The sequence below is a fragment of the Mauremys mutica genome, chromosome 1 (genome assembly GCF_020497125.1).
Source record: "Mauremys mutica isolate MM-2020 ecotype Southern chromosome 1, ASM2049712v1, whole genome shotgun sequence".
Taxonomy (NCBI): domain Eukaryota; kingdom Metazoa; phylum Chordata; order Testudines; family Geoemydidae; genus Mauremys; species Mauremys mutica.
This window is the reverse complement of record NC_059072.1, coordinates 350,147,594-350,170,180: the sequence shown is the minus strand read 5'-3', so window position 1 is coordinate 350,170,180 and position 22,587 is coordinate 350,147,594.

Here is a 22,587-nt window from a genome sequence, read left to right as displayed (position 1 = left end):
CAGCGGACCCACCGCAGGCACGCCTACGGGAGGTCCACTGGAGCCGCCTGCCGCCCTCCCGGCGACCAGCAGAGCACCCCTCGGGGCATGCCGCCCCAAGCACGCGCTTGGTGTGCTGGGGCCTGGAGCTGCCCCTGCTACTAACTGTAGTCTGTAACATATCATTTAAATTAACTTCTGTACCAAGTAACTGGAGGATAGCTAATGTGATGCCAATTTTTGAAAAGGGCTCTAGAGGTGATCCCAGCAATTACAGGCCAGTAAGTTTGACTTCAGTACCGGGCAAACTGGATGAAATTATAGCAAAGAACAAAATTGTCAGACACATAGATTAACATATCTTGTTGGGGAAGAGTCAACATGGTTTTTGTAAAGGGAAATCATGCCTCACCAATCTACTAGAATATTTTGAGGGGGATGCAGTGGATATAGTATACTTAAATTTTCAGAAAGCCTTTGACAAGGTCCCTCAACAAAGGCTCTTAAGCAAAGTAAGCTGTCATGGGATAAGAGGGAAGGTTCTCTCATGGATTGGTAACTGGTTAAAAGATAGGAAACAAAGGGTAAGAATAAATGGTCAGTTTTCAGAATGAAGAGAGGTAAATAGTGGTGTCCCCCGGGGTCTGTACTAGGATCAATCCTATTCAACATATTCATAAACAATCTGGAAAAAGGGGTAAACAGTGAGGTGGCAAAATTTGCAGATGATACAAAACTACTCAAGATAATTAAATCCCAGGCAGACTGCCAAGAGCTACAAAACTGAATGACTGGGCAACAAATTGGCAGATGAAATTCAGTGTTGATAAATGCCAAGAGTATGTCTACACTACGGGATTATTCCGATTTTACAGAATTCGATTTTGGGCAACTGATTGTATAAAGTCGAGTGCACATGGCCACACTAAGCACATTAATTCGGCGGTGTGCGTCCATGCACCGAGGCTAGCCTCGACTTCCAGAGCATTGCACTGTGGGTAGCTATCCCATAGCTATCCCATAGTTCCCGCTTCTCCCCCACCCATTGGAATTCTGGGTTGAGATCCCAATGCCTGATGGGGCAAAAAACATTGTCGCAGGTGGTTCTGGGTACAGCCTCACCCCTCCCTCCGTGAAAGCAACGGCAGACAACCGTTTTGCGCCTTTTTTCCTGGGTGAACTGTGCAGACGCCATAGCACAGCAAGCATGGAGACCGCTCAGCTCAAGACAGCAATCATGAACGTTGTAAACACCTCTTGCATTATCGTGCAGTCTATGCTGAACTAGGACCTGCAAAACCAGGCGAGGAGGCGACGGCGGCTACGGCAGCGCGGCGACGAGAGTGATGAGGACATGGACACAGAATTCTCTCAAACTGCGGGCCCCTGCGCTTTGGAGATCATGCTGTTAATGGGGCAGGTTCTAGCCATTGAACGCCAATTTTGGGCCCGGGAAAACAAGCACAGACTGGTGGGACCGCATAGTGTTGCAAGTGTGGGACGATTCCCAGTGGCTGCGAAACTTTCGCACGCGTAAGGGCACTTTCATGGAACTTTCCCCTGCCCTGAAACGCCAGAATACCAAGATGAGAGCAGCCCTCACAGTTGAGAAGCGAGTGGCGATAGCCCTCTGGAAGCTTGCAATGCCAGACAGCTACCGGTCAGTCGGGAATCAATTTGGAGTGGGAAAATCTACTGTGGGGGCTGCTGTGATGCAAGTAGCCAAAGCAATCACTAAGCTGCTGCTACGAAAGATTGTGACTCTGGGAAATGTGCAGGTCATAGTGGATGGCTTTGCTGCAATGGGATTCCCTAACTGTGGTGGGGCGATAGATGGAACCCATATCCCTATCTTGGCACCGGAGCACCAGGGCAGCCAGTACATAAACCGCAAGGGGTACTTTTCAATGGTGCTGCAAGCACTGGTGGATCACAAGGGATGTTTCACCATCAACGTGGGATGGCCGGGAAGGGTTCATTACGCTCGCGTCTTCAGGAACACTAATCTGTTTAAACGGCTGCAGCAAGGGATTTACTTCCCAGACCAGAAAATAACAGATGGGGATGTTGAAATGCCTGTAGTTATCCTGGGGGACCCAGCCTACCCCTTAAAGCCATGGCTCATGAAGCCATACACAGGCAGCCTGGACAATAGTCAGGAGCTGTTCAACTACAGGCTTAGCAAGTGCAGAATGGTGGTAGAATGTGCATTTGGACATTTAAAGGGATGCTGGCACACGTTACTGACTCGCTCAGACCTCAGCCAAACCAATATACTCATTGTTATTGCTGCTTGCTGTGTGCTCCACAATCTCTGTGAGAGTAAGGGGGAGATGTTTATGGCGGGATGGGAGGCTGAGACAAATCACCTGGCCGCTGATTACGCGCAGCCAAACACCAGGGCGATTAGAAGAGCATATCAGGAAGCACTGCGCATCAGAGAAGCTTTGAAAACCAGTTTCATGACTGGCCAGGCTACGGTGTGAAAGTTTTGTTTGCTTCTCCTTGATGAAAACCTGCTCCCTTGATTGACTCATTCCCTGTAAGCAACCCACCCTCCCCCTTCAATCACAGCTTGCTTTCTAAGGAAATAAAGTCACTATCGTTTAAAAATCATATATTCTTTATTAACTGATTATAAAAAGAGGGAGAGAACTGACAAGGTAGCCCGGGTGGGGTTTGGGAGGAGGATAGGAGGGAAGGAAAAGGCCACTTCAGAAGTTCAAAATAATGACAGCCTTTTGTTTGGGCTGTCCACTGGGGTGGAGTGGGAGGGTGCACGAAGCCTCCCCCCACCCCCCGTGTTCTTACACGTCTGGGTGAGGAGGCTATGGAACTTGGGGAGGTGGGAGGGCGGTTATACAGGGGCTGCAGCGGCACTCTGTGATCTGCTGCTGTTCCTGAAGCTCCACCAGACGCCGGAGCATGTCAGTTTGATCACGCAACAGCCCCAGCATTGCATCATGCCTCTTCTGATCTTCCTGCTGACACCTCTGATCTTCCTGCCGACACCTCTCATCTCGAGCGTCCCTCCTCTCTTCACGTTCGTCCCTCCTGTCCTCATGTTCACTGGCATCTTTCCTGTACTTTGATACCACGTCCTTTCACTCATTCAGATGAGCTCTTTCATTGTGGGTCGATTCCATGATTTCAGAGAACATTTCGTCATGCGTCTTTTTTTTCCACTGCCTTATCTGAGATAGCCTTCAGGACGGAAGAGGGAGGCTTGAAAAATTTGCAGCTGCGGGAGGGAGGGGAAAAAAAAGAGAGAAGTATTTAAAAAGATACATTTTACAGAACAATGGTTATACTCTTTCACGGTGAACAACACTATTCACCTTACATAGCACATGTGATTTCAGTACAAGGTCACATTTTGCATCTTAATATTGAATGCCTGTGGCTTTGGTGTTAGAGATCACAGACGCAGGTCTGGGCAACAGAATTCGGCTTGCATGCGGCCATGGTAAGCCATTGTCTTTCGGCTTCTGCAGCCTTCATAAAACCAGCACCCTTCTTTCCCACATACCAAGCAAAGCCCGTTGAGTGCTGCGGCTTTCCTGTTAGCGTGCAGCAGCAGAAACCAAACTAACCCCCCACCCCATCCAATTCTCTGCAATGATCACTTTACCCCTCCCCCCACCGCGTGGCTGGTATCAGGGAAGATCCCTGCTAGCCAAATGTGAAAAGCTCAGCGCCAAACCCCTTCCCGCGTTTCTCCCCCCGCTTGGCTAACTGCAGGGAAGGATTTCTTTTCAGCCACAGGCAAACAGCCCAGTAGGAACGGCCACCTCTGTCCCCTTAATTAAATTCCCATCTTTGAACCAGGTTACCATGAACGATATCACTCTCCTGAGGATAACACAGCGAGATAAAGAACGGATGTTGCTTGAATGCCAACAAACACCGGGACCATACGCTGCCAGACTTTGTCATGCAATGATACCAGATTACTTGCTACATGCATGGCGTGGTCAAATGTCCTACCATGGAGGACAGAATAAGGCTGCACTGCCCAGAAACCTTCTGGAAAGGCTTTTGGAGTACCTCCAGGAGAGCTACATGGAGATGTCCCTGGAGGATTTCCGCTCCATCCCCAGACACGTTAACAGACTTTTCCAGTAGCTGTACTGGCTGTGAATGCATCCCAAGTCCTCATGGCAAATTAATCACTTTTAAAAGCTTGCTTTTAAACCATGTTTTATATTTACAAAGGTACACTCACCAGATGTCCCTTCCATGGCTTCATGGTCTGGGATAATGCCTTGGGAAGGTTGGGAGGGTACTTCAGTCAGGCTGAGATAAAGATCCTGGCCGTTGGGGAGAACGGAGTGCTGTGTACTCTCTGCAAGCTTGTCTTCCTCCTCCTACTCCTCCTCATCTTCCCCATCTGCAGAATCCTCAGGCATGGCTGAGATTACCTCGTCCTCGGAATCCACGGTCAGGGGTGGGGTAGTGGTGGAGCCCCCCCCCCCAGAATTGCATGCAGCTCAGTGTTGAAGCGGCATGTTTGCAGCTCTGCCCCAGACCTTCCATTTGCTTCTTTGGTTTTCTGGTAGGCTTGTCTGAGCTCCTTAACTTTCACGCGGCACTGTAGTGAATCTCTATTGTGGCCTCTCTCCATCATGCCCTTGGAGATTTTTTCAAATGATTTGGCATTTTGTCTTTTGGAACGGAGTTCTGCTAGCATGCAATCATCTCCCCATATAGCGATCAGATCCAGTACCTCTCGTATGGTCCATGCTGGTGTTCTTTTTCGATTCTCAGACTGCATGGTTACCTGTACTGATGAGCTCTGTGTGGTCACCTCTGCTCTCCACGCTGGGCAAATAGGAAATGAAATTCAAAAGTTCGCAGGGCTTTTCCTGTCTACCTGGCCAGTGCATCTGAGTTCAGATTGCTGTCCAGTGCGGTCACAATGGTGCACTGTGGGATAGCTCCCGGAGGCCAATACCATCGAATTGCGGCCACACTAATCCTAATTCAAAATGGCAATTCCAATTTCAGTGCTACTCCCCTTGTCGGGGAGGAGTACATATATTGATATTAAGAGCCCTTTATATCGAAGTAAAGGGCTTCATTGTGTGGACGGGTGCAGAGTTAATTCGGTTTAACGCTGCTAAATTCGAGATAAACTCGTAGTGTAGACCAGGCCCAAGTAGTGCACATTGGAAAACATAATCCCAATGATACATATAAAATGATGGGGTCTAAATTAGCTGTTGTTATCACTCAAGAAAGAGATCTTGGAGTCATTGTGGAGAGTTCTCTGAAAATATCCACTCAATGTGCAGCGACAGTCAAAAAAGCAAACAGAATGTAAGGAATCAATAAGAAAGGGATAAATAATAAGATATAAAATACCATATTGCCTCTATATAAATCCATGGTACGCCCACATCTTGAATACTGCGTGCAGATGTGGTTGCCCCATCTCAAAAAAGATATATTGGAATTGGAAAAGGTTCAGAAAAGGGCAACAAAAATTATTAGGGTTATGGAACAGCTTCCATATGAGGAGAGATTAATAAGACTGGGACTTTTCAGCTTGGAAAACAGACAACTAAGGGGGATACAATAGAGGTTTATAAAATCATGACTGGTGTGAAGAAAGTAAATAAGGAAGTGTTATTTACACCTTCTCATAACACAAGAACTAGGGGGTCACCAAATAGGCAGCAGGTTTAAAACAAAAAAGAAGTATTTTTTCACACAACACAGAGTCAACCTGTGGAACTCTTTGCCAGAGGATGTTGTGAAGGCCAAGACTATAACAGGGTTCAAAAAAGAACTAGATAAGTTCATGGAGGATAGGTCCATCAATGGCTATTAGCCAGGATGGGCATGAATGGTATCCCTAACCTCTGTTTGCCAGAAGCTGGGACTGGGCAACAGGGAATGGATCACTTGATGATTACCTGTTCTGTGTATTCCCTCTGGGGCACCTGGAATTTTCCACTGTCAGAAGACAGGATACTGGACTAGATGGACCAGTATGGCCATTCTATGTTATTAAAGAATTATTGGGGCAAGGGGAACCACAGAAACCTGATGTTTAGAGCAACTGAACTGTTACAATAATAAGAATGGTCCAATGGGGACTAGAATTCAATTCCCTGCTCCATCACTGATTTCCTGTGTGTCTGGACAAGTCACTTTAAGGCTCAGGTCCTCAAAATGTCCTTGGGCTCCTAACTTCTACCGAAACCAATGGAAGTTAGGAGCTGAAATGCCTTTGACAACCTGGGCCTTAGCCTCTCTGTGCCGCACTCTGCCATTTGTACATTGGGGATAACAACACTACCGTACATCACAGGGGTGTTGTGAGAATAAATACATCAAAGATTGTGATGCGCTCAGGCCATAGACAGATAATACATGACAACGCTTATAAGTTTATGCAGGGGTATAGGCGGTTAAAGAGTGCTAATAAAAATCAACATTTTAAAAGGAGAGAATAGGTTAGAAATTTGGGGGATGTGGAGAGGAGGCGACGTAGATCTCATTAATGAAATTTTAGTTTGAATGTTAAAATACCCGACCCAGCTCCACATCACTGTAATAGTTTTCCCTGAACGCACGCTGCAGTTGATTTCCTATATGACCTCAGTGGTTGATACTGTCCCAACCCTCATAATACTGTTGACTGCTGTGGGGATAACAAGTAGAAACTTAATTAGTTTTCAGTCAGCCATTCAGGATGATTTTCCATGTATTTAAGTTAAATAATAGGCAATGTATTTCTATGGAAACAACAGGCCAATCAACCAAGAAAAGCCATCAGAGTAAGGAAAAGAACTAGCTGTTCCAACTTAATTCTAATGGTGTGGGTTCATATACTTGGTGAACAGTGTCCTTTGGGAGAAGTGCTACACAGGATTGTTGAGTACTTAGTATATAATTGCATACTATGGACTGTTTCCTGCACTTGCGGCAGAGGATTTACTTAAGGGACAATCCAATGTCAAGCCTGGGAATTTTTATGGATTCTAACTTTTGTTCATTATTGCAAATGCACCTATTATCAGGAAAAGGCTGATGGTAAAGGGAGTTTTATGTTTTGTTGTGTAGGAGTGCCCTCCACAGAATTTGCTTCATTATGTAAGAACTGAAGTCCATTACAGTGAAAAGTTGTGTCACCTCTGATGATGGTTCTTGAAGAAACTTTGAAGAGTTTAGTCTCTGGAGTATTCTATGATCTTCTACAATCGCAGTTGCTAAAAGGAATGTTACAAAAAACATCCAGCTTAGACATTCTGGACAATTTCTTTTGCTTTGAACAGGTGTTAAGTCCGAGCATAAAGGTCAGAGTTTATTCAGTCTCTCCTCTGGGGATGCTGCAATATTTTATAAAGCAAAGTTCAAAAGGACAAATACTGTATAGTGAAACCTAGTACCACAAATGTGCATGACACTTGAGAAATGGAAGACATAATTTCCACCCTATTTACCTTCTTTTCCTCCTTTTCACTTCCCAGTCCCCTACTTTTATCCTCCTGTTCTTCTTTTATTGTATCCCCTCACCTCCTACCCAGAGCTCACATTCTATATTAAGGCTTAACCATGAAAAGCAAAGAGCTCTTATGGGGAAAGAAATGATGAGGATTACATTGATAAGGCCTTATTGTTGCTTTTGTTAGTAATGTACACATCTTGCAGAGTTTCTTCTTTTTTAAAATGTTACTATTTCTTTGATGGGAGGACTAAGGGTTGTAGGGTTGTGTGTCAATTTGTGGTGACCAGACTAGTCTAGTCTAGACTAACTGTGTGAAGGGGCAAACCAAGAAGAAGGGATCATTTTAAATTTTTAGAACTTTATACAGTAAAACCCCAAAATTGTACCAGAAGCATAAATAATATAGAACATTACCAAAAGGCTTACTATTTATAGTAATAAACTATAGGTTACCAACTCATTAATCTTTATGAGCTTTTACATGGTGAGCAATTAGTACCAAATGCATTGTTATTAACAAGAACAAAAGAGATTACTCTACAATACACTATGTCACTTCAAACAACTAACTTTTCCTCTCCTTCGCTGTAAGTCCAACTCCACTCTTGCTATCCTGTTCTTTGCTTCTATTCAGCTTGAAGAGCTCCTTAGATTCAGTGTTCCTGTGGCTGTACCTCTTTTCACTGAGTTTATCCACAAATGGGGTTTCTTCACCTATTGGGTTCTCACTTGTCCATTAGTCACCTTTGAACTGTATTCCATCAACAGATGTTCTGTAATTCTCTCTGTTCATGTACTTTAGGTACTTTGTGGGGGAGGGGAGGTTCTCATTATTGCTTCCAGGATGTTTGCATCTAACCCAATTTTTTGATCAATTATCTTTTTCACCAATTCTGTTTCCTTTCAGTTTTTTCCCTTGAGGCTCACACTCTGGTAAGTCTTAAGATTTTATTTCCCTCTTCTTCTCTAACAGTGTCTGCTCATGTATCCAAGTCTTTTTTTTTTTTTTTGGCTTATCCTGACCTGAAATCTTTTCTATTTACCTTCTTTCCTCCTTCTCACTTCCCAGTCCCCTACTTTTATCCTCCTGTTCTTCTTTTATTGTATCCCCTCACCTCCTACCCAGGCTCTGGTTCATCCGCTAGCTCAGCATCTCAATTCTTCACCTCCTCTAACTGCTTTTTCCAACTGCCCCTTCAGGCAGATTCCAAGCCCGTGGCCCCAGCTTGAGCTCCCTTCTCATTGGTCATTTCTCTCCCCAGGACAGCATTGTGTGCTGCTGCATTCCTGCTGCAGCCGGCACAAGTGCCAGGAGGTGGGATATTACACCTCTCTTCCTATTAGCCACTGATCCCATGAGAGTTTCTTCAGGCTTATGTAGCATCTGTTTTTAGCAGACAGAAATATGACTGTTACGCTAAGAAAACAAAGGCTATCTACGCAGAAACAATTATAATTGTATTATAGAATTCATGCCCTCGCATACTTCCTACAGTTGCTACAGTGGTCACCGTCTCTCAAACTGGTCAATCAAAATAGGAAAGCTTCAGTGAAGGCTAACAGGAAAGATTAGAGCAGTGGTTCTCAAACTTTTGAACTGGTGACCCCTTTCACATAGCAAGCCTCTGAATGTGACCCCCTCTTGTAAATTAAAAACACTTTAAAAATATTTAATACCATTATACATGCTGGAGGCAAGGCGGGGTTTGGGGAGGAGGCTGACAGCTCGCAACCCCCATGTAATAACCTCTCGAGCCCCTGAGAGGTCCTGACCGCCCAATTTCAGAACCCCTGGATTAAAGTATTATGAGGGAGGGAAGAGAAGATATGTTCTTACATAAAGAGAGAATAAGAGGAGACATTTGACATTCAAGGCAGCAAGTTTAAGAAAGATTAAAGAGGTTTCATCATCAAAATACTGGTTATAACCAACCTGCGCAATTCAAATAATATTCAGGTGGTTAAGCAAAATACAGCTCTGATCCTGCAAAGCTTTACACCCATTTAGCTTTACTTACCGTGAGTAGTCCCATTTGTCCAAGTAAAGTTAGGCACATATTGACCTTTGCAAGATTGGGTGCTAAAAATATTTAATGTTTTAAATGAATAGGCAAAACTTTTACAACTTCACTAGCTGAATTAACAATTTAGGCCAAGATTTTAGAAAGTGACTAGTGATTTCAGTGTCTCTGATTTTGGATGGCCAGTTTGACACATCTTTAAGGGAAGGTGCTCAGCACTTTTTGAAAGTCAGGCCCCTTTACAGAGTCTCAAGTCAGGCACCTCAAAATCATAGAATCATAGAATCTCAGGGTTGGAAGGGACCTCAGGAGGTCATCTAGTCCAACCCCCTGCTCAAAGCAGGACCAAACCCAACTAAATCATCCCAGCCAGGGCTTTGTCAAGCCTGACCTTAAAAACCTCTAAGGAAGGAGATTCCACTACCTCCCTAGGTAACCCATTCCAGTTCTTCACCACCCTACTAGTGAAAAAGTTTTTCCTAATGTCCAACCTAAACCTCCCCCTCTGCAACTTGAGACCATTACTCCTTGTTCTGTCATCTTCTACCACTGAGAACACTCTCCATCCTCTTTGGAACCCCCTTTCAGATAGTTGAAAGCAGCTATCAAATCCCCCCTCATTCTTCTCTTCTGCAGACTAAACAATCCCAGTTCCCTCAGCCTCTCCTCATAAGTCATGTGCTCCAGCCCCCTAATCATTTTTGTTGCCCTCCGCTGGACTCTCTCCAATTTATCCACATCCTTCTTGTAGTGTGGAGCCCAAAACTGGACACAGTACTCCAAATGAGGCCTCACCAGTGCTGAGTAGAGGGGAATGATCACATCCCTCGATCTGCTGGAAATGCCCCTACTTATACAACCCAAAATGCCATTAGCCTTCTTGGCAACAAGGGCACACTGTTGACTCATATTCAGCTTTTCGTCCACCGTAACCCCTAGGTCCTTTTCTGCAGAACTGCTGCCCAGCCATTCGGTCCCTAGTCTGTAGCAGTGCATGGGATTCTTCCGTCCTAAGTGCAGGACTCTGCACTTGTCCTTGTTGAACCTCATCATATTTCTTTTGGCCCAATCCTTTAATTTGTCTAGGTCCCTCTGTATCCTAGCCCTACCCTCCAGCGTATCAACCACTCCTCCCAGTTTAGTGTCATCTGCAAACTTGCTAAGGGTGCAGTCCACACCATCCTCCAGATCGTTAATGAAGATATTGAATAAAACCGGCCCCAGCACCGACCCTTGGGGCACTCCACTTGATACCGGCTGCCAACTAGACATGGAACCATTGATCACTACCCGTTGAGCCCGACCATCTAGCCAGTTTTCTATCCACCTTACCGTCCATTCATCCAGCCCAGACTTCTTTAACTTGCTGGCAAGAATACTGTGGGAGACTGTATCAAAAGCTTTGCTAAAGTCCAGAAATAGCACATCCACTGCTTTCCCCTCATCCACAGAGCCGGTTATCTCATCATAGAAGGCAATTAGGTTAGTCAGGCATGACTTGCCCTTGGTGAATCCATGCTGACTGTTCCTGATCACTTTCCCCTCCTTTAAGTGGTTCAGGATTGATTCCTTGAGGACCTGTTCCATGATTTTTCCAGGGACTGAGGTGAGACTGACTGGCCTGTAGTTCCCTGGATCTTCCTTCTTCCCTTTTTTAAAGATGGGCACTACATTAGCTTTTTTCCAGTCGTCCGGGACCTCCCCCGACTGGAGGTTAATCATTATTAACCACTTTTCAGAATCTTGACCTTACAGGACATTACTGTAGGCATAAATCAACGAGGGTCAGGAAAGTTCCACCTAGTCCTACAAAGTGGGACAAATACATTGAGGAAAATTCACCTTCTTTGAAGATACAGGGCACTGCTGGGAAACATGCTACCAAGCTCGATGGAGCTATGGTCAGCCTTCAGGGACCATATGACAGCTGAGCATCAACATCCAAATACTCCAGCCAAGAGCCAGAGCTGGCTCTGCAGGCTTTATTCCTGCTGAGAGATCCCCAATGGTGGGGAAAATCCCAGCCAGCCAGTTACATCCAGACTCTGGCTTCTTCTTGCTGCCTGAGAGGTGTAGAGGTTGGATCATACTGGAGAATCTGACCCAACAGCCATTTTGTTAGTATGAGATGTGAAATACTATGGAAAGACTAGAATACATAAAGTTAAATTGTACACATACCAAGTACTTGCCAAACCAAGCTTTTACAGTAACAGGAAATGGCACTTTATCATATGCCAAGGTCTCGTCTCTAACCACAGATTTCTCAGTAAATATCTCTTCTATAAAGCTGATATACTTACAGGATTAAAATTTAAATCAGCTAAATGGGGAGAACTCTGCTCACCTGCTAAGAAGTAATTCTTTCAAGCTTTCCACAATCATTTCTGATACTGACCAGGGTACCCGGTATTATGTATGACACTGATGTGGGATCTATAGTTCTGTATCATGTACTTGGTGAAAGTCTTAAAAGCAATGCTCGACTGCATACTTACACAATCTTTCAGTACTATGAAGCGGAAACAATCTAATAAATTCCATGTTTTTCTACTGATGTGTTGTGCTAGCATAACAATGCTGAGATCTCAGATCTTCAGTAAAAGGGTACAGAAGGGCCTGCATAGTGTGCTTTAAATTTCTTAGGAACAAGCTGTGTATATTCCACATAAACCTACTCCTTTTTAATTAAAGAGTCACTAACCAAAGTTGGCATTTGCAAGACAAATATGTAACTTCTTTAAATATAATGGATTACTAACCTTTCCTAAACTGTTGTTCTTTGAGATGGTTGCTCATGTCTATTCCACGTTAGGTGTCTGTGTGTGCCGCATGCACTGTTGCCGGAGATTTTTCTACCAGTAGTATTCATTGGGCTGGCTCTAGCGTCCTCTGGTGCCGCACACTTATGCGCTGGTACCCACCGGACCCACACTCTCTCAGTTCCTTCTTGCCAGTCAACTCCCACAGAGGGGTAGGAGGGTGGGTCATGGAACAGACATGAGGAACACATCTCAAAGAACAACAGTTACGGAAAGGTTAGGAACCATTTTTTCCATGTTAAGTGACTCACAAGCAGTACCCAGAGGTGGGAGTTGACTGGCAAGAAGGAACCGAGAGAGTGTGGGTCCGGTGGGTACCAGCGCATAAGTGTGCGGCACCAGAGGACGCTAGAGCCAGCCCAATGAATACTACTGGTAGAAAAATCCCCGGCAACAGTGCATGCGGCGCACACAGACACCTAACATGGAATAGATATGAGCAACCATCTCAAAGAACAACAGTTTAGGAAAGGTTAGTAATCCATTATATTTAAACCTGGTGTCAGTTTCACGCCTATGGGGATAGCATAGCAGGACGACAGGTTATGCAGTGACGACCAGGTTGCGGCCCTGCAGGTGTCTTGGATCAGAACCTGGGTGAGGAACACTGCTGAAGAGGCCTGAGCTCTCGTACAGTGATCCATCACAATAGCTAAAGGTGGGACATTCACCTGCTCATAGCATGCCTGAATACAGGATGTTATTCAGGATGAGATTCTCTGAGCTGACATCCTTTCTGCTACTGCCACAAAGAGTTCTGTAGATCTGCGAAAGGGTTTAGTTCTCACGATGTAGAGGGCAAGGGCACACCTTGCATCCAATGAGTGAAGTCACCACTCTTCTGAATTCTTGTGAGGCTTCGGGAAGAGGACTGGCAGGAAAATGGCCTGGGTGCTATGGAACTGCGAAACCACCTTTGGTAGGAAGGCCTGGTGGGAGTTGGACCTTGTCCTTGAAGTACACTGGGTACGGTGACTCTGGTGTATGGGCCTTGATTTCAGAGATCCTCCTGGCTGAGGTAACTGCTACCAGGAAGGTGACCTTCCAAGAGAGAAGCAGTAGAGTGCACGATGCCAACGGCTCAAAGGGAGGACCCGTGAACCTCAACACATTTCCATGGTGGGGGAGGGAGGGCGATGATTGGCTCGCTGATCTGAGGATAAAAATCTCTCCATGACTTTAAGAAAGCAGACTGTAATTTCGTCAGAGAACACTGACCTGCCATTCACCTGTGGGTGAAAAGCTGAAATTGCTGCTACATGCACCTTGATAGATACAAGGGACAGACCTTGTTGCTTAAGATGGAACAAGTAGTCCATGACAGACTGAAGGGAAGACTGAGTCAGAAAGAGGTCTCGTTGGGATGCCTATATCAAAAAACGCTTCCATTTGGCGAGGTAGGAAGCCATCCATTAAGGCCACCTACTACCCAGCAAGACCTGTCAAACTTGTTCCGAACAAGGTTGCTCCTCTGGGTTCAGCCATATAACTTCCATGCAGTTAGGTGAAGGGAGCTGAGATTTGGGTGGAGTAACTGACCGTGGTCTTGAGAGATCAAATCCGGATGGAGCAGGAGTGGAAGTGGGGTTAATACGGATAGATTTAGCAGCATGCCGAACCAGTGTTGGTGCGGCCATGCCGGGGCTCCACGAATAACTCTCACCTTGCGCGTCTGGTTTTCAGGAGGACCTTGTGAACCAGAGGAACCGGGGGAACACGTACAATAGGAGTTCTGTCCAAGGAAGCAGGAAGGCATTGGAGAGGAAGGCCAGGCTGTGCCCTCTCAGTGAGCAAAACTGATGGCCTTTCCTGTTCTGCAAACAGGTCCACCTGGGGAGACTCCCAGCCTTGGAAAATAACCTTGGTGACCTCTGGGTGAAGGTGTAGGCCTGAGACCTGATCAACCCCTTCCACCCCCATATTAAGCAAAGAGGGGTAACAAAGGGACCACTCTTGGTGAGAGGAGAAGAATCTGCTGAGGTGATCCGCCAATGCAGTCTGGGATCCCAGAAGGTATGAAGCCTCAAGGTGGACGGAGTGCTTCATGCACGAGTCCCATAGACGGACAGCCTCCTGACACAGGGCGGAGGAACGAGCACCTCCCTGCTTATTGATGTAGAAGATGGTTGCGGTATTGTCCATCAGAACTTGCACGACCTTGCTTGTCATCTGGGGAAGGAACACTTGGCAAGCCAAGCAGACCACTCTGAGCTCCCTGATGTTTGTATGCAGGGTGTTTTTTTCCTGGGACCACAGGCCTTGAGTCCTGAGGCTGTTGAGGTGCGCTCCCCAACCCAGGTCCAATGCATCTGAGATTAGGGACCCTGATGGCTGGGGAGGAGGGGGAGGAGGGGGAGCAACAAAGGGGAGTCCCATCACCATCGACAATGGGTCCTTCCACCAGTTGAGGGAGGTGAGAACCAGGCTTGGAACAGTAAGCGCAGAGTCCAAGTGGTGTCTGTTCAGAGAGTAAACTGAAGCTAGCCATGTCTGCAGGGGCCTGAGGCATAGCCTTGCGTGCTGGACCACATAAGTGCATGTTATCATGTGTCCCAGTAGCTTGAGGCAAACCTGGGCTGTCGTGATTGAGTGCACCATGACCTTGGATATCAAATCCAACATAGTCTGGAACTGGGCCTCCAGAAGAAAGGATGGCTCTGCCCCGATCAACTTTATTCTCTGAATTGGAGTAAGAGTCGACTTTTGCTCATTTATCAACTAGCCCAGTGCTTGAAAGTGGCTTGGACCAGGTTAATGCTGTTCTTTACTTGAGCCTCTGAACGACCCTTGGTCAGCCAGTCGTCAAGGTACGGGGAGACCTGAATGCCTCGCCCTCAGAGGAAGGCAGCTACCACCGCCATGCGCTTCATGAAAACCCCGGGGGCTGCAGACAGCCGAAGGGGAGATCAGTGAATTGGTAATGAGTCTGGTTTACGATAAACCTGAGAAATCTTCTGCAGCCATGAAAGATAGAAATGTGAAAGTAAGCATCCTTCAAATTGAGGGCGGCATACCAGTCCCCTGAATCCAGGGAGGGAATGATGGAAGACAGGGAGACCATGTGGCACCTCAGTTTCTTGAGATATCTGTTGAGGCGACACAGGTCCAGGAGGGGACAAAGGCACCCTTTGGCCTTTGGGATTAGGAAATAACAAGAGTAAAACCCCTTCTTTCTCAAGTTTCAAGGTACTTCCTCCACAGCCCCCAACCGTAGGGCAGTCTGCACCTCCTGAGCAAGGAGTTACTTGTGAGAAGGGTCCCTAAAGAGGGACAGGGGTGGGAGGGCGGTGTGGATGAAAACTGCAGGGTATAATTGATCGCCACAGTATTTAGCACTCAGCGGTCCAATGTTACGCAGGACCACACCAGGCTGAAGTGGGATAGTCGGTGAAAAAATAAAAGGGGAGGTAGGATTTGAAGTATAGTACCCTCAGGTGCACCTTCAAAAGGCCTGCTTGGGCCCACCGTAGCACCTATGTGACCACGGCTGGGAGGTTGAGGTGGACAGAAGCGGTTGATGGCTCTTGTAACCTCTCCCATTTCTCTTACAGGGGTCCTGGCTTGGAGGCAGAGTGGAGAAGCATGGCAGCTGTTGGGGCCTGAAGTGTTTCCTCAAAGTGGACAGAGCATAGGGGCCCAGGGACCTGAGAGTAACCCTTGAGTCCTTAAGGCCGTATAGTCTCATGTCCGTCTGCTCTGAAAATAGCAAGGAGCCTTTGAAAGGGAGGTCCTGGATAGACTGCTGGACCTCCTGAGGGAATCCCAAGGACTGCAGCTAACAGCATTGTCTTATGGTGACAGGAGAGGCCACAATGTCTGTTGAGTCCAGTGCTGCCTGTAGAGAGGCGCTGGCAACATTTTTTCCTGCTACTAAGAGGGCTGAGAATTCCTGCCTTAAGTCTTGGGGTCTGGAGTCCTTCAATTTGGACAAGGAGTCCCACAAACAGTAGTTGTATCTCCCCAGTAAAGCTTGCTTGTTTGAGATAAGTAGCTGAAGACCACTGTCAAATAAACTTGCCTCACAAACAGAACAAGTTTCTTTGCATCCTTCTGTTTGGGGGTGCTCTGTCCCTTTTGTTAGCCGCTGATACACGAGGGCCCCCGGAGGATGGTGAGAGTACAGATACTCATACCCACTGGTTTGCACATAATATTTCTTCTCTGCCCTCTTCAAAGTAGGAGGCAGAGAAGATGGGGTCAGTCAGGTGTGACGAAGTGGGACTGGTCTTAATGTTTCCTTTGAATACTGTGTGGGTGCCTCAGTTTCCCCTATGCATTTCTTAAGTCTCCAGCGTGCATAAATGGCCGACACTCTGTCTCCAGGCAACAAATGGCCGGGGCCCTTCCCCCCCTGCAAGGGGATGGCTAAAGGTGAACAAAGAGATCAGGTGACCTCCTGGCCTGGGAAAGAAACAAAGGCCAGAAAGGAGGGGCTAGAAGGGGTTTCAGTTTGGAGCTGGCTGGGGACAGGAAGTGAGGGCAGACGGGGTTGTCTGGCTCGCTGGGCCCCAGAATGGGCCCGGCTGATGGGATCCCATTCTCTTTACCTACAAGCTCTGTTTTAGACCTTGTTCCTGTCATCTAATAAACCTCTGTTTTACTGGCTGGCTAAGAGTCACGTCTGATTGCAAAGTGGGGGTGCGTGCAGGACCCTCTGGCTTCCCAGGACCACACCTAGGTGGACTTGCTGTGGGAAGCACACGGAGGGGCATATGCTGAATGCTCCAAAGTCAGACCCAGAAAGGTGAAGCCGTGTGGGCTTCTTGCCCTGAAGACAGACAGTCTGCTCCAAGGAAGAGGAGGCTCCCCAAAGTTCTGACTGGCTTTGGAGGGAGCAGTTCCAGAGCATCGCCCAGGGACTCCGTGACACCAGGGCTCTGATCAGACCCATTACTGCCTCATTAATGGGTCAGGCCACTTTAGATGGAGCTGTTGCAGCCAGAACGTCAATGAGGCTGTGAAATGATTGAGCTTCTCAATCTCAAGCCCCAGGTTAGCTGTATCTGCTTTAGAATCTCTCGATGAGCCTTAATGTTATCTTGGGGAAACAAGCTGCTCGGCCCCGAGACAGCCTCATCAGGGGAGGAGGAGGAGGAAGAGTTCTGTACTGGAGGAGGGGCTTCTTCCCCTTCTTCAGTCTCAATAACCTTCATAGGTGCCACGTCCTGTAAATCAGTAGCAGGGTTGGTACTGGAGTTGGGGTCCGGTGCTGATCGTGGCAGAGCGGGAGTCCGCCTCTTGGAAGCAACCAAGTATGAACAGTGGGAGGGTGGACCTGGTTCCGGGGGAAACCCCCAAGGGTTCCAGAATGGCTACTGCAAAGGCCACTGTCCTCTTGGCCAGGTACCAGCGGGGAGATCCACACCAAGGTCCAGCAGCATGTAGGATGGGTACCAGTGACCCTTAGGTTGAACACAAGGCTCCGTGTCAGACTCAGATGAAGAATCCTCCCTAGGTGACCACAGAAGAGCAGTACCTCTCACTGCCTCTGATCATTGCCCCTCGAGGGTCCTGTGACGGATAGTGGGCCAGGGATGACCTCACAGAGGACAGAAGAGTTGGCTTGCCACTAGAAGGAGCTGGTAGGCCCGGTGCCAGGAAGGAGCTCAGGGCTCTCTCCTGCTCAAGGATGACGAAGCTGGTGGCTGACCTATCAGGGTCAGTGGGACTGGGAGTGACAACAAGTGTCTGGCCGTTGCAAAGCCCTCTGAGATTAAAGGCATCACAATTCCACTTGTACCACCATGACTTTCCGATGTTGAGTCCCACACTGGACTCAACGATCTTGGTGGAGTTGATGGTGTTGCCATGGGACCGGGGTGGAGGAGTGACCCAATGCAGGTTGCACTCCACTGCCTTCCCCTTGCTTGCCTTTCTTCGGCACCGGCGAGAGCCCTTTGTCGGTGTGCTGCTTTTTGTACTTCTCTTTCGGCACCAGAGACATGCTTCACACTGAGGCTTAAAGTGCTCGGTGTTGAAGCCGAGTGGCTTGGTTCCGAAGCCAGTCTAAGAGCAGCTCCCATTAAGATAGCCTTAAGTCTGACTACTTTGTGCGAAGTTCAAAGTCCCAACAAATTTGGCAGCAGTCTTTCATGTAAGACTCTCCCAGACACTTCAGACAACTAGAGTGTGGGTCGTTCATGGGCATAGGTTTGCCACAGGAGGCACAAGATTTAAAGGCCAGGGACTGGGACATGCCTGGCCCCAGGGGCGAAGGGAGCCCCTTAATGATAGGGGAAGGGGTAGTAATCCTCAGTAAAAGTATTTACAATATATACACAAACTAAACTATAGACTAAACTATGAAACAGAGAGAAACCACTGATAATCGCCCTGCAAAAGCAAGAGCAGACGTTACAGCAACCGTCACAGGTGGTAAGAAGGAACTGAAAGGGTGCGGAGCTGGTGGTATCCCTTATACCAGCACATAAGCACACAGTACCAGAGCCAGCCTGCTGGATACCACTGCAGGAAAAAATGTCTGGCAACAGTGCAAGCAGCATGCACACACCTACCATGGAATGGACATGAGCAAGCACTCAGAGGACAAGTTATTTCAGATATCGTTGGAATATCTATTTACTGAAAGATCACTTTCAGAGCTTATTACAGTGAGAGAAATACTTTAGGCTATAAAACCTCTTTTCTCAATAAAGTTCCTGGCTCTGATGGCTTTTCCATTAGTTTTATTATAAAATTACTTTCTCCCTTTTGGTAGATACCTTTATAGTGTCCAGTGTTCGAAACAACTCCTACAACTGTACCATCCGCCTGTATTTCCTCAAGGGAAAAAAATATAGGCCAGTCTGTGATACTCTTGCTCACACTGAAGAGTATATTAGGGTATGTCTACACTGCAATTAAAAACCTATGGCTGCTCCATGTCAGCTGACTCGGGCTAAGGGGCTGTTTACCTGCTGTGTAGACATAGGCTCAGGCAGCAGCCTGGGCTCTAGGACCCTGTGAGGTGGGAAGGTCCTAGAGCCTAAGCTGCAGCCCGAGCCCAAACAGCTAAACTGCAGTTAAACAGCCCCTTTGCCCAAGCCCTGCAAGCGCGAGTCAGCTGGCATGGGCCAGCCACAAGCATCTAATTGTAGCATCGACATACCCTTAGAACACAAGCAACCTCAGTGAAGTCAACGGGATTCTCTGTGGGATAAAGTACTTATAATTGTTTGATTACAGATATCGCAACCTGGGCCACAGAACACTGTGCCTTGTATAGGTCTCTTGCATATCTAAAACTCTTGATAAATGAACTCTTGCCCGAATCCTGTAAGCCAATACGTGTGTGTGGACATCTGAGCCTACACTTGTGTGGGGTTCTCTGTGGCTGTCGGGATCTGCCCATGATAATCAGTTTGCAGGAACTTATCCTGTGTTTGTTTGATTTCTAGGAAGATGCTCTTCAGGATATGGACTGTCCTTTACCATGTTTGTATAGCGTTCAACATGATGAGATCCCAATCCTAGCTAGGCGCCACTATAATAAAGTTGTATTAACAAATAATATGCTCCATTAAAACACCAATATCTTTAATTTGGAGGAGGGATAGCTCAGTGGTTTGAGCATTGGCCTGCTAAACCCAGGCTTGTGAGTTCAATCCTTGAGGAGGCCACTTAGGGATCTGGGACAAAATCAGTACTTGGTCCTGCTAGTGAAGGCAGGGGGCTGGACTTGATGACCTTTCAAGGTCCCTTCCAGTTCTAGGAGATAATTAATAATTGGAGATATACCTATTTATTTAATTCTGTCAGATTAATGAAAATCCCATTGATTTGGCCTAAAATTACCCAAATTAGATAAATGCTATATTAAGTTTGCCATTTCTAATGTTACGGTGAATCCAATGGGAAGGTTCAAATTTGGGAAGATAGGTGGGATTGTTTGTTTTTTACCCATACTGCTATATCAATATAACCATTTGTACAAGTCAGAAGAGGTGCCCATAATAAAACAGCTCATTAAAATGAAAATATTATTACATTTGGAAGAAATCCAACAGCAACCATTCAGATGACAGTTATGAAATAGCTTCAGACATTTCTGATTTAATTACGACAATTTCTGTCCCTTATTCATTTGCCTTAACCCCTGTAGTTAAGGTTGCATAACAATTTATCTTCTAGCCTCCTGTGCTCAGTCATTCATAACTTTCTAAAGCTTTTCAACTATCGAGCTAAATTTTTCCAGGCTTGACCTCTGCCCCAAAGTGAACTTCTATATAAAAATGAGAAGGAGTCTGAACAAAAACGGTATAGCAATTATGGAGTTCTAAGACAGTGGGGGAGGGGAAGGAGAAGGCAGAAGAAACCCAACTTTTCCCATTTACTTTATTTTTAGGACAAGCGCTACATGGACAAAATGGCTAAAGTGTGGAAGGTGAAATAAAGCATAGGAAAAATAGCCCTGACCCTTTACTAAGAAGCAATGCCTTTCACTGCTCTGAAATAAACTGGCTCAATTTGTCCAAAATATTTGCCATTGAAAATCTCATAGTAAGTATAAAGTAGATTTTCCCCCCACAGCTCAAAAAGTACCCCCCAAAAGTTGCATAAACCTGCACAGCAAATCCTAACAGGGTGAGGCATGGGGTCCAGCACTCCCCCTCCTATCCCCCAATGACTGCTGCTTAATACTGGCGACAGAAGAAATAAGCATCTCCATGGCTTTCCTCCTCCTCAGTCTTGCTAATGAGTTCTAGTTACCGGCCTTGTCCCTTGCATTACATTTTAAGACAACTGTGCTGCTGGTTGAAGAAAAAGGGGAAACGTGACACTGACCTTAGAGAAGAGAACTTACCACAAAAAGTCTAATTCAAAGATATACTGGACCCTTATGGCAACACAATTAATACAAGTGTAAAATCAAAAATATTTCATTAGGATACGTGTGTATATATGATAAAGTATTATACAAATTTTTCTACTTGATAATAATGTAATCATGTAATTAAAAAGACTGTTGTAATGAATATACAAAACAGGACAACATTCAGGTTGCATTTATTGTACTGAGTGCTTAACCATGCAGTATGTATGTTCTCTTAAATACTGCAGGTATCTAGAAGTTTTTTAAAAAGCTGTTATCAAATACTTTAAAATAATTTTTAAAACTTATAGATATATCTACTAATTCTTTCTGATGTCTTGCTTCTTTTACAGGGAAGACATATGGACTTATAATGTGCATACTGTAAGACCTCTTTCCTTGGGGGGAAGGAGGAAGTATTAAAGATCTGGAAATTATCTAACGTAAAGCCTACTTGGGGATCACACTTATTGTTATTTTTAAGTTAGTAATTGCTTCTTGAAACTGATCCAGTAAAGAGATTTATTTTCATCTCTATTAAAGTAATTTGGCTGTTTCTGGCAACTCTGGTCTGGTATTCACAGCAACTTTTGAGTGCAATGACAACAGGACAGCTGCATCCAGAATCTTTAAGTAGTTCTGGTTCTCTGTTACTTTGCAGCCCTGCTCTGGCAGCCAAACAAGAAGTGAAAGGTTTTCTACAGTCAGTGTTAGAAAGAGGATAAAAATCTCCATGCTATTTTTCAAACAGTGAATTGTAATGGGAGTTCTCTGCTGTAGTGAAGTATTTGATATGGGTATAGAAAAAGGAAATAAAAGCAGTATATTCTTAAGACAAGAATTATTGTCATTAACAGAAGTCAACCAGCTAGGACTAGCTAAGTTAAAATCAATTAGTGAGTTAGGACATTCATCCTCTATATTTCAGTGAAAGCAGACTATTAAAGTAATTATATTTAAATTGATTTAAATGAGCAGGTCATTTGATTATGCAGGGAAAAAAAAAACCCAAATTCAGATTCACTTTGGAAATTCAAACTCCCCTGAAGAAGGGGAAGTCTGCAGAATTGCAAACTGCATGGATCCAAAGGATCCATGAGAAAGGGAGGGCACAAACCTTGTCAATTACTTTCCCCTCTACTACTATTGGACTTATGGTGGCAGTAAAGCTCTCTTTGAAGCTATAGTATCACTGGCCAATCTCATTGCAGTTGCATCTTAACTCCCTTTTTCCAGGAGCCATAGAGGTAAGTTGGAAGTTATTCCTACTTCCATTAAATTACTATGTAGATTTCCACCCAAGTCTTCCAAGTTAGGAGGCCTACCACGGCAATTTGCCATTCCCTCATTCCTCTACCTCTTGTCTTTTGCCATTACTGTACATAAACTCTTTCAGCAGCTCAGAGGGAGCAGGCCACTTATTTCCCCTTTCTGCTCACTAATCCTTTATCTCAGCTTGCCTGCTAAAATTCTTTTTTTAAGGGGCCCGTAAGTTGC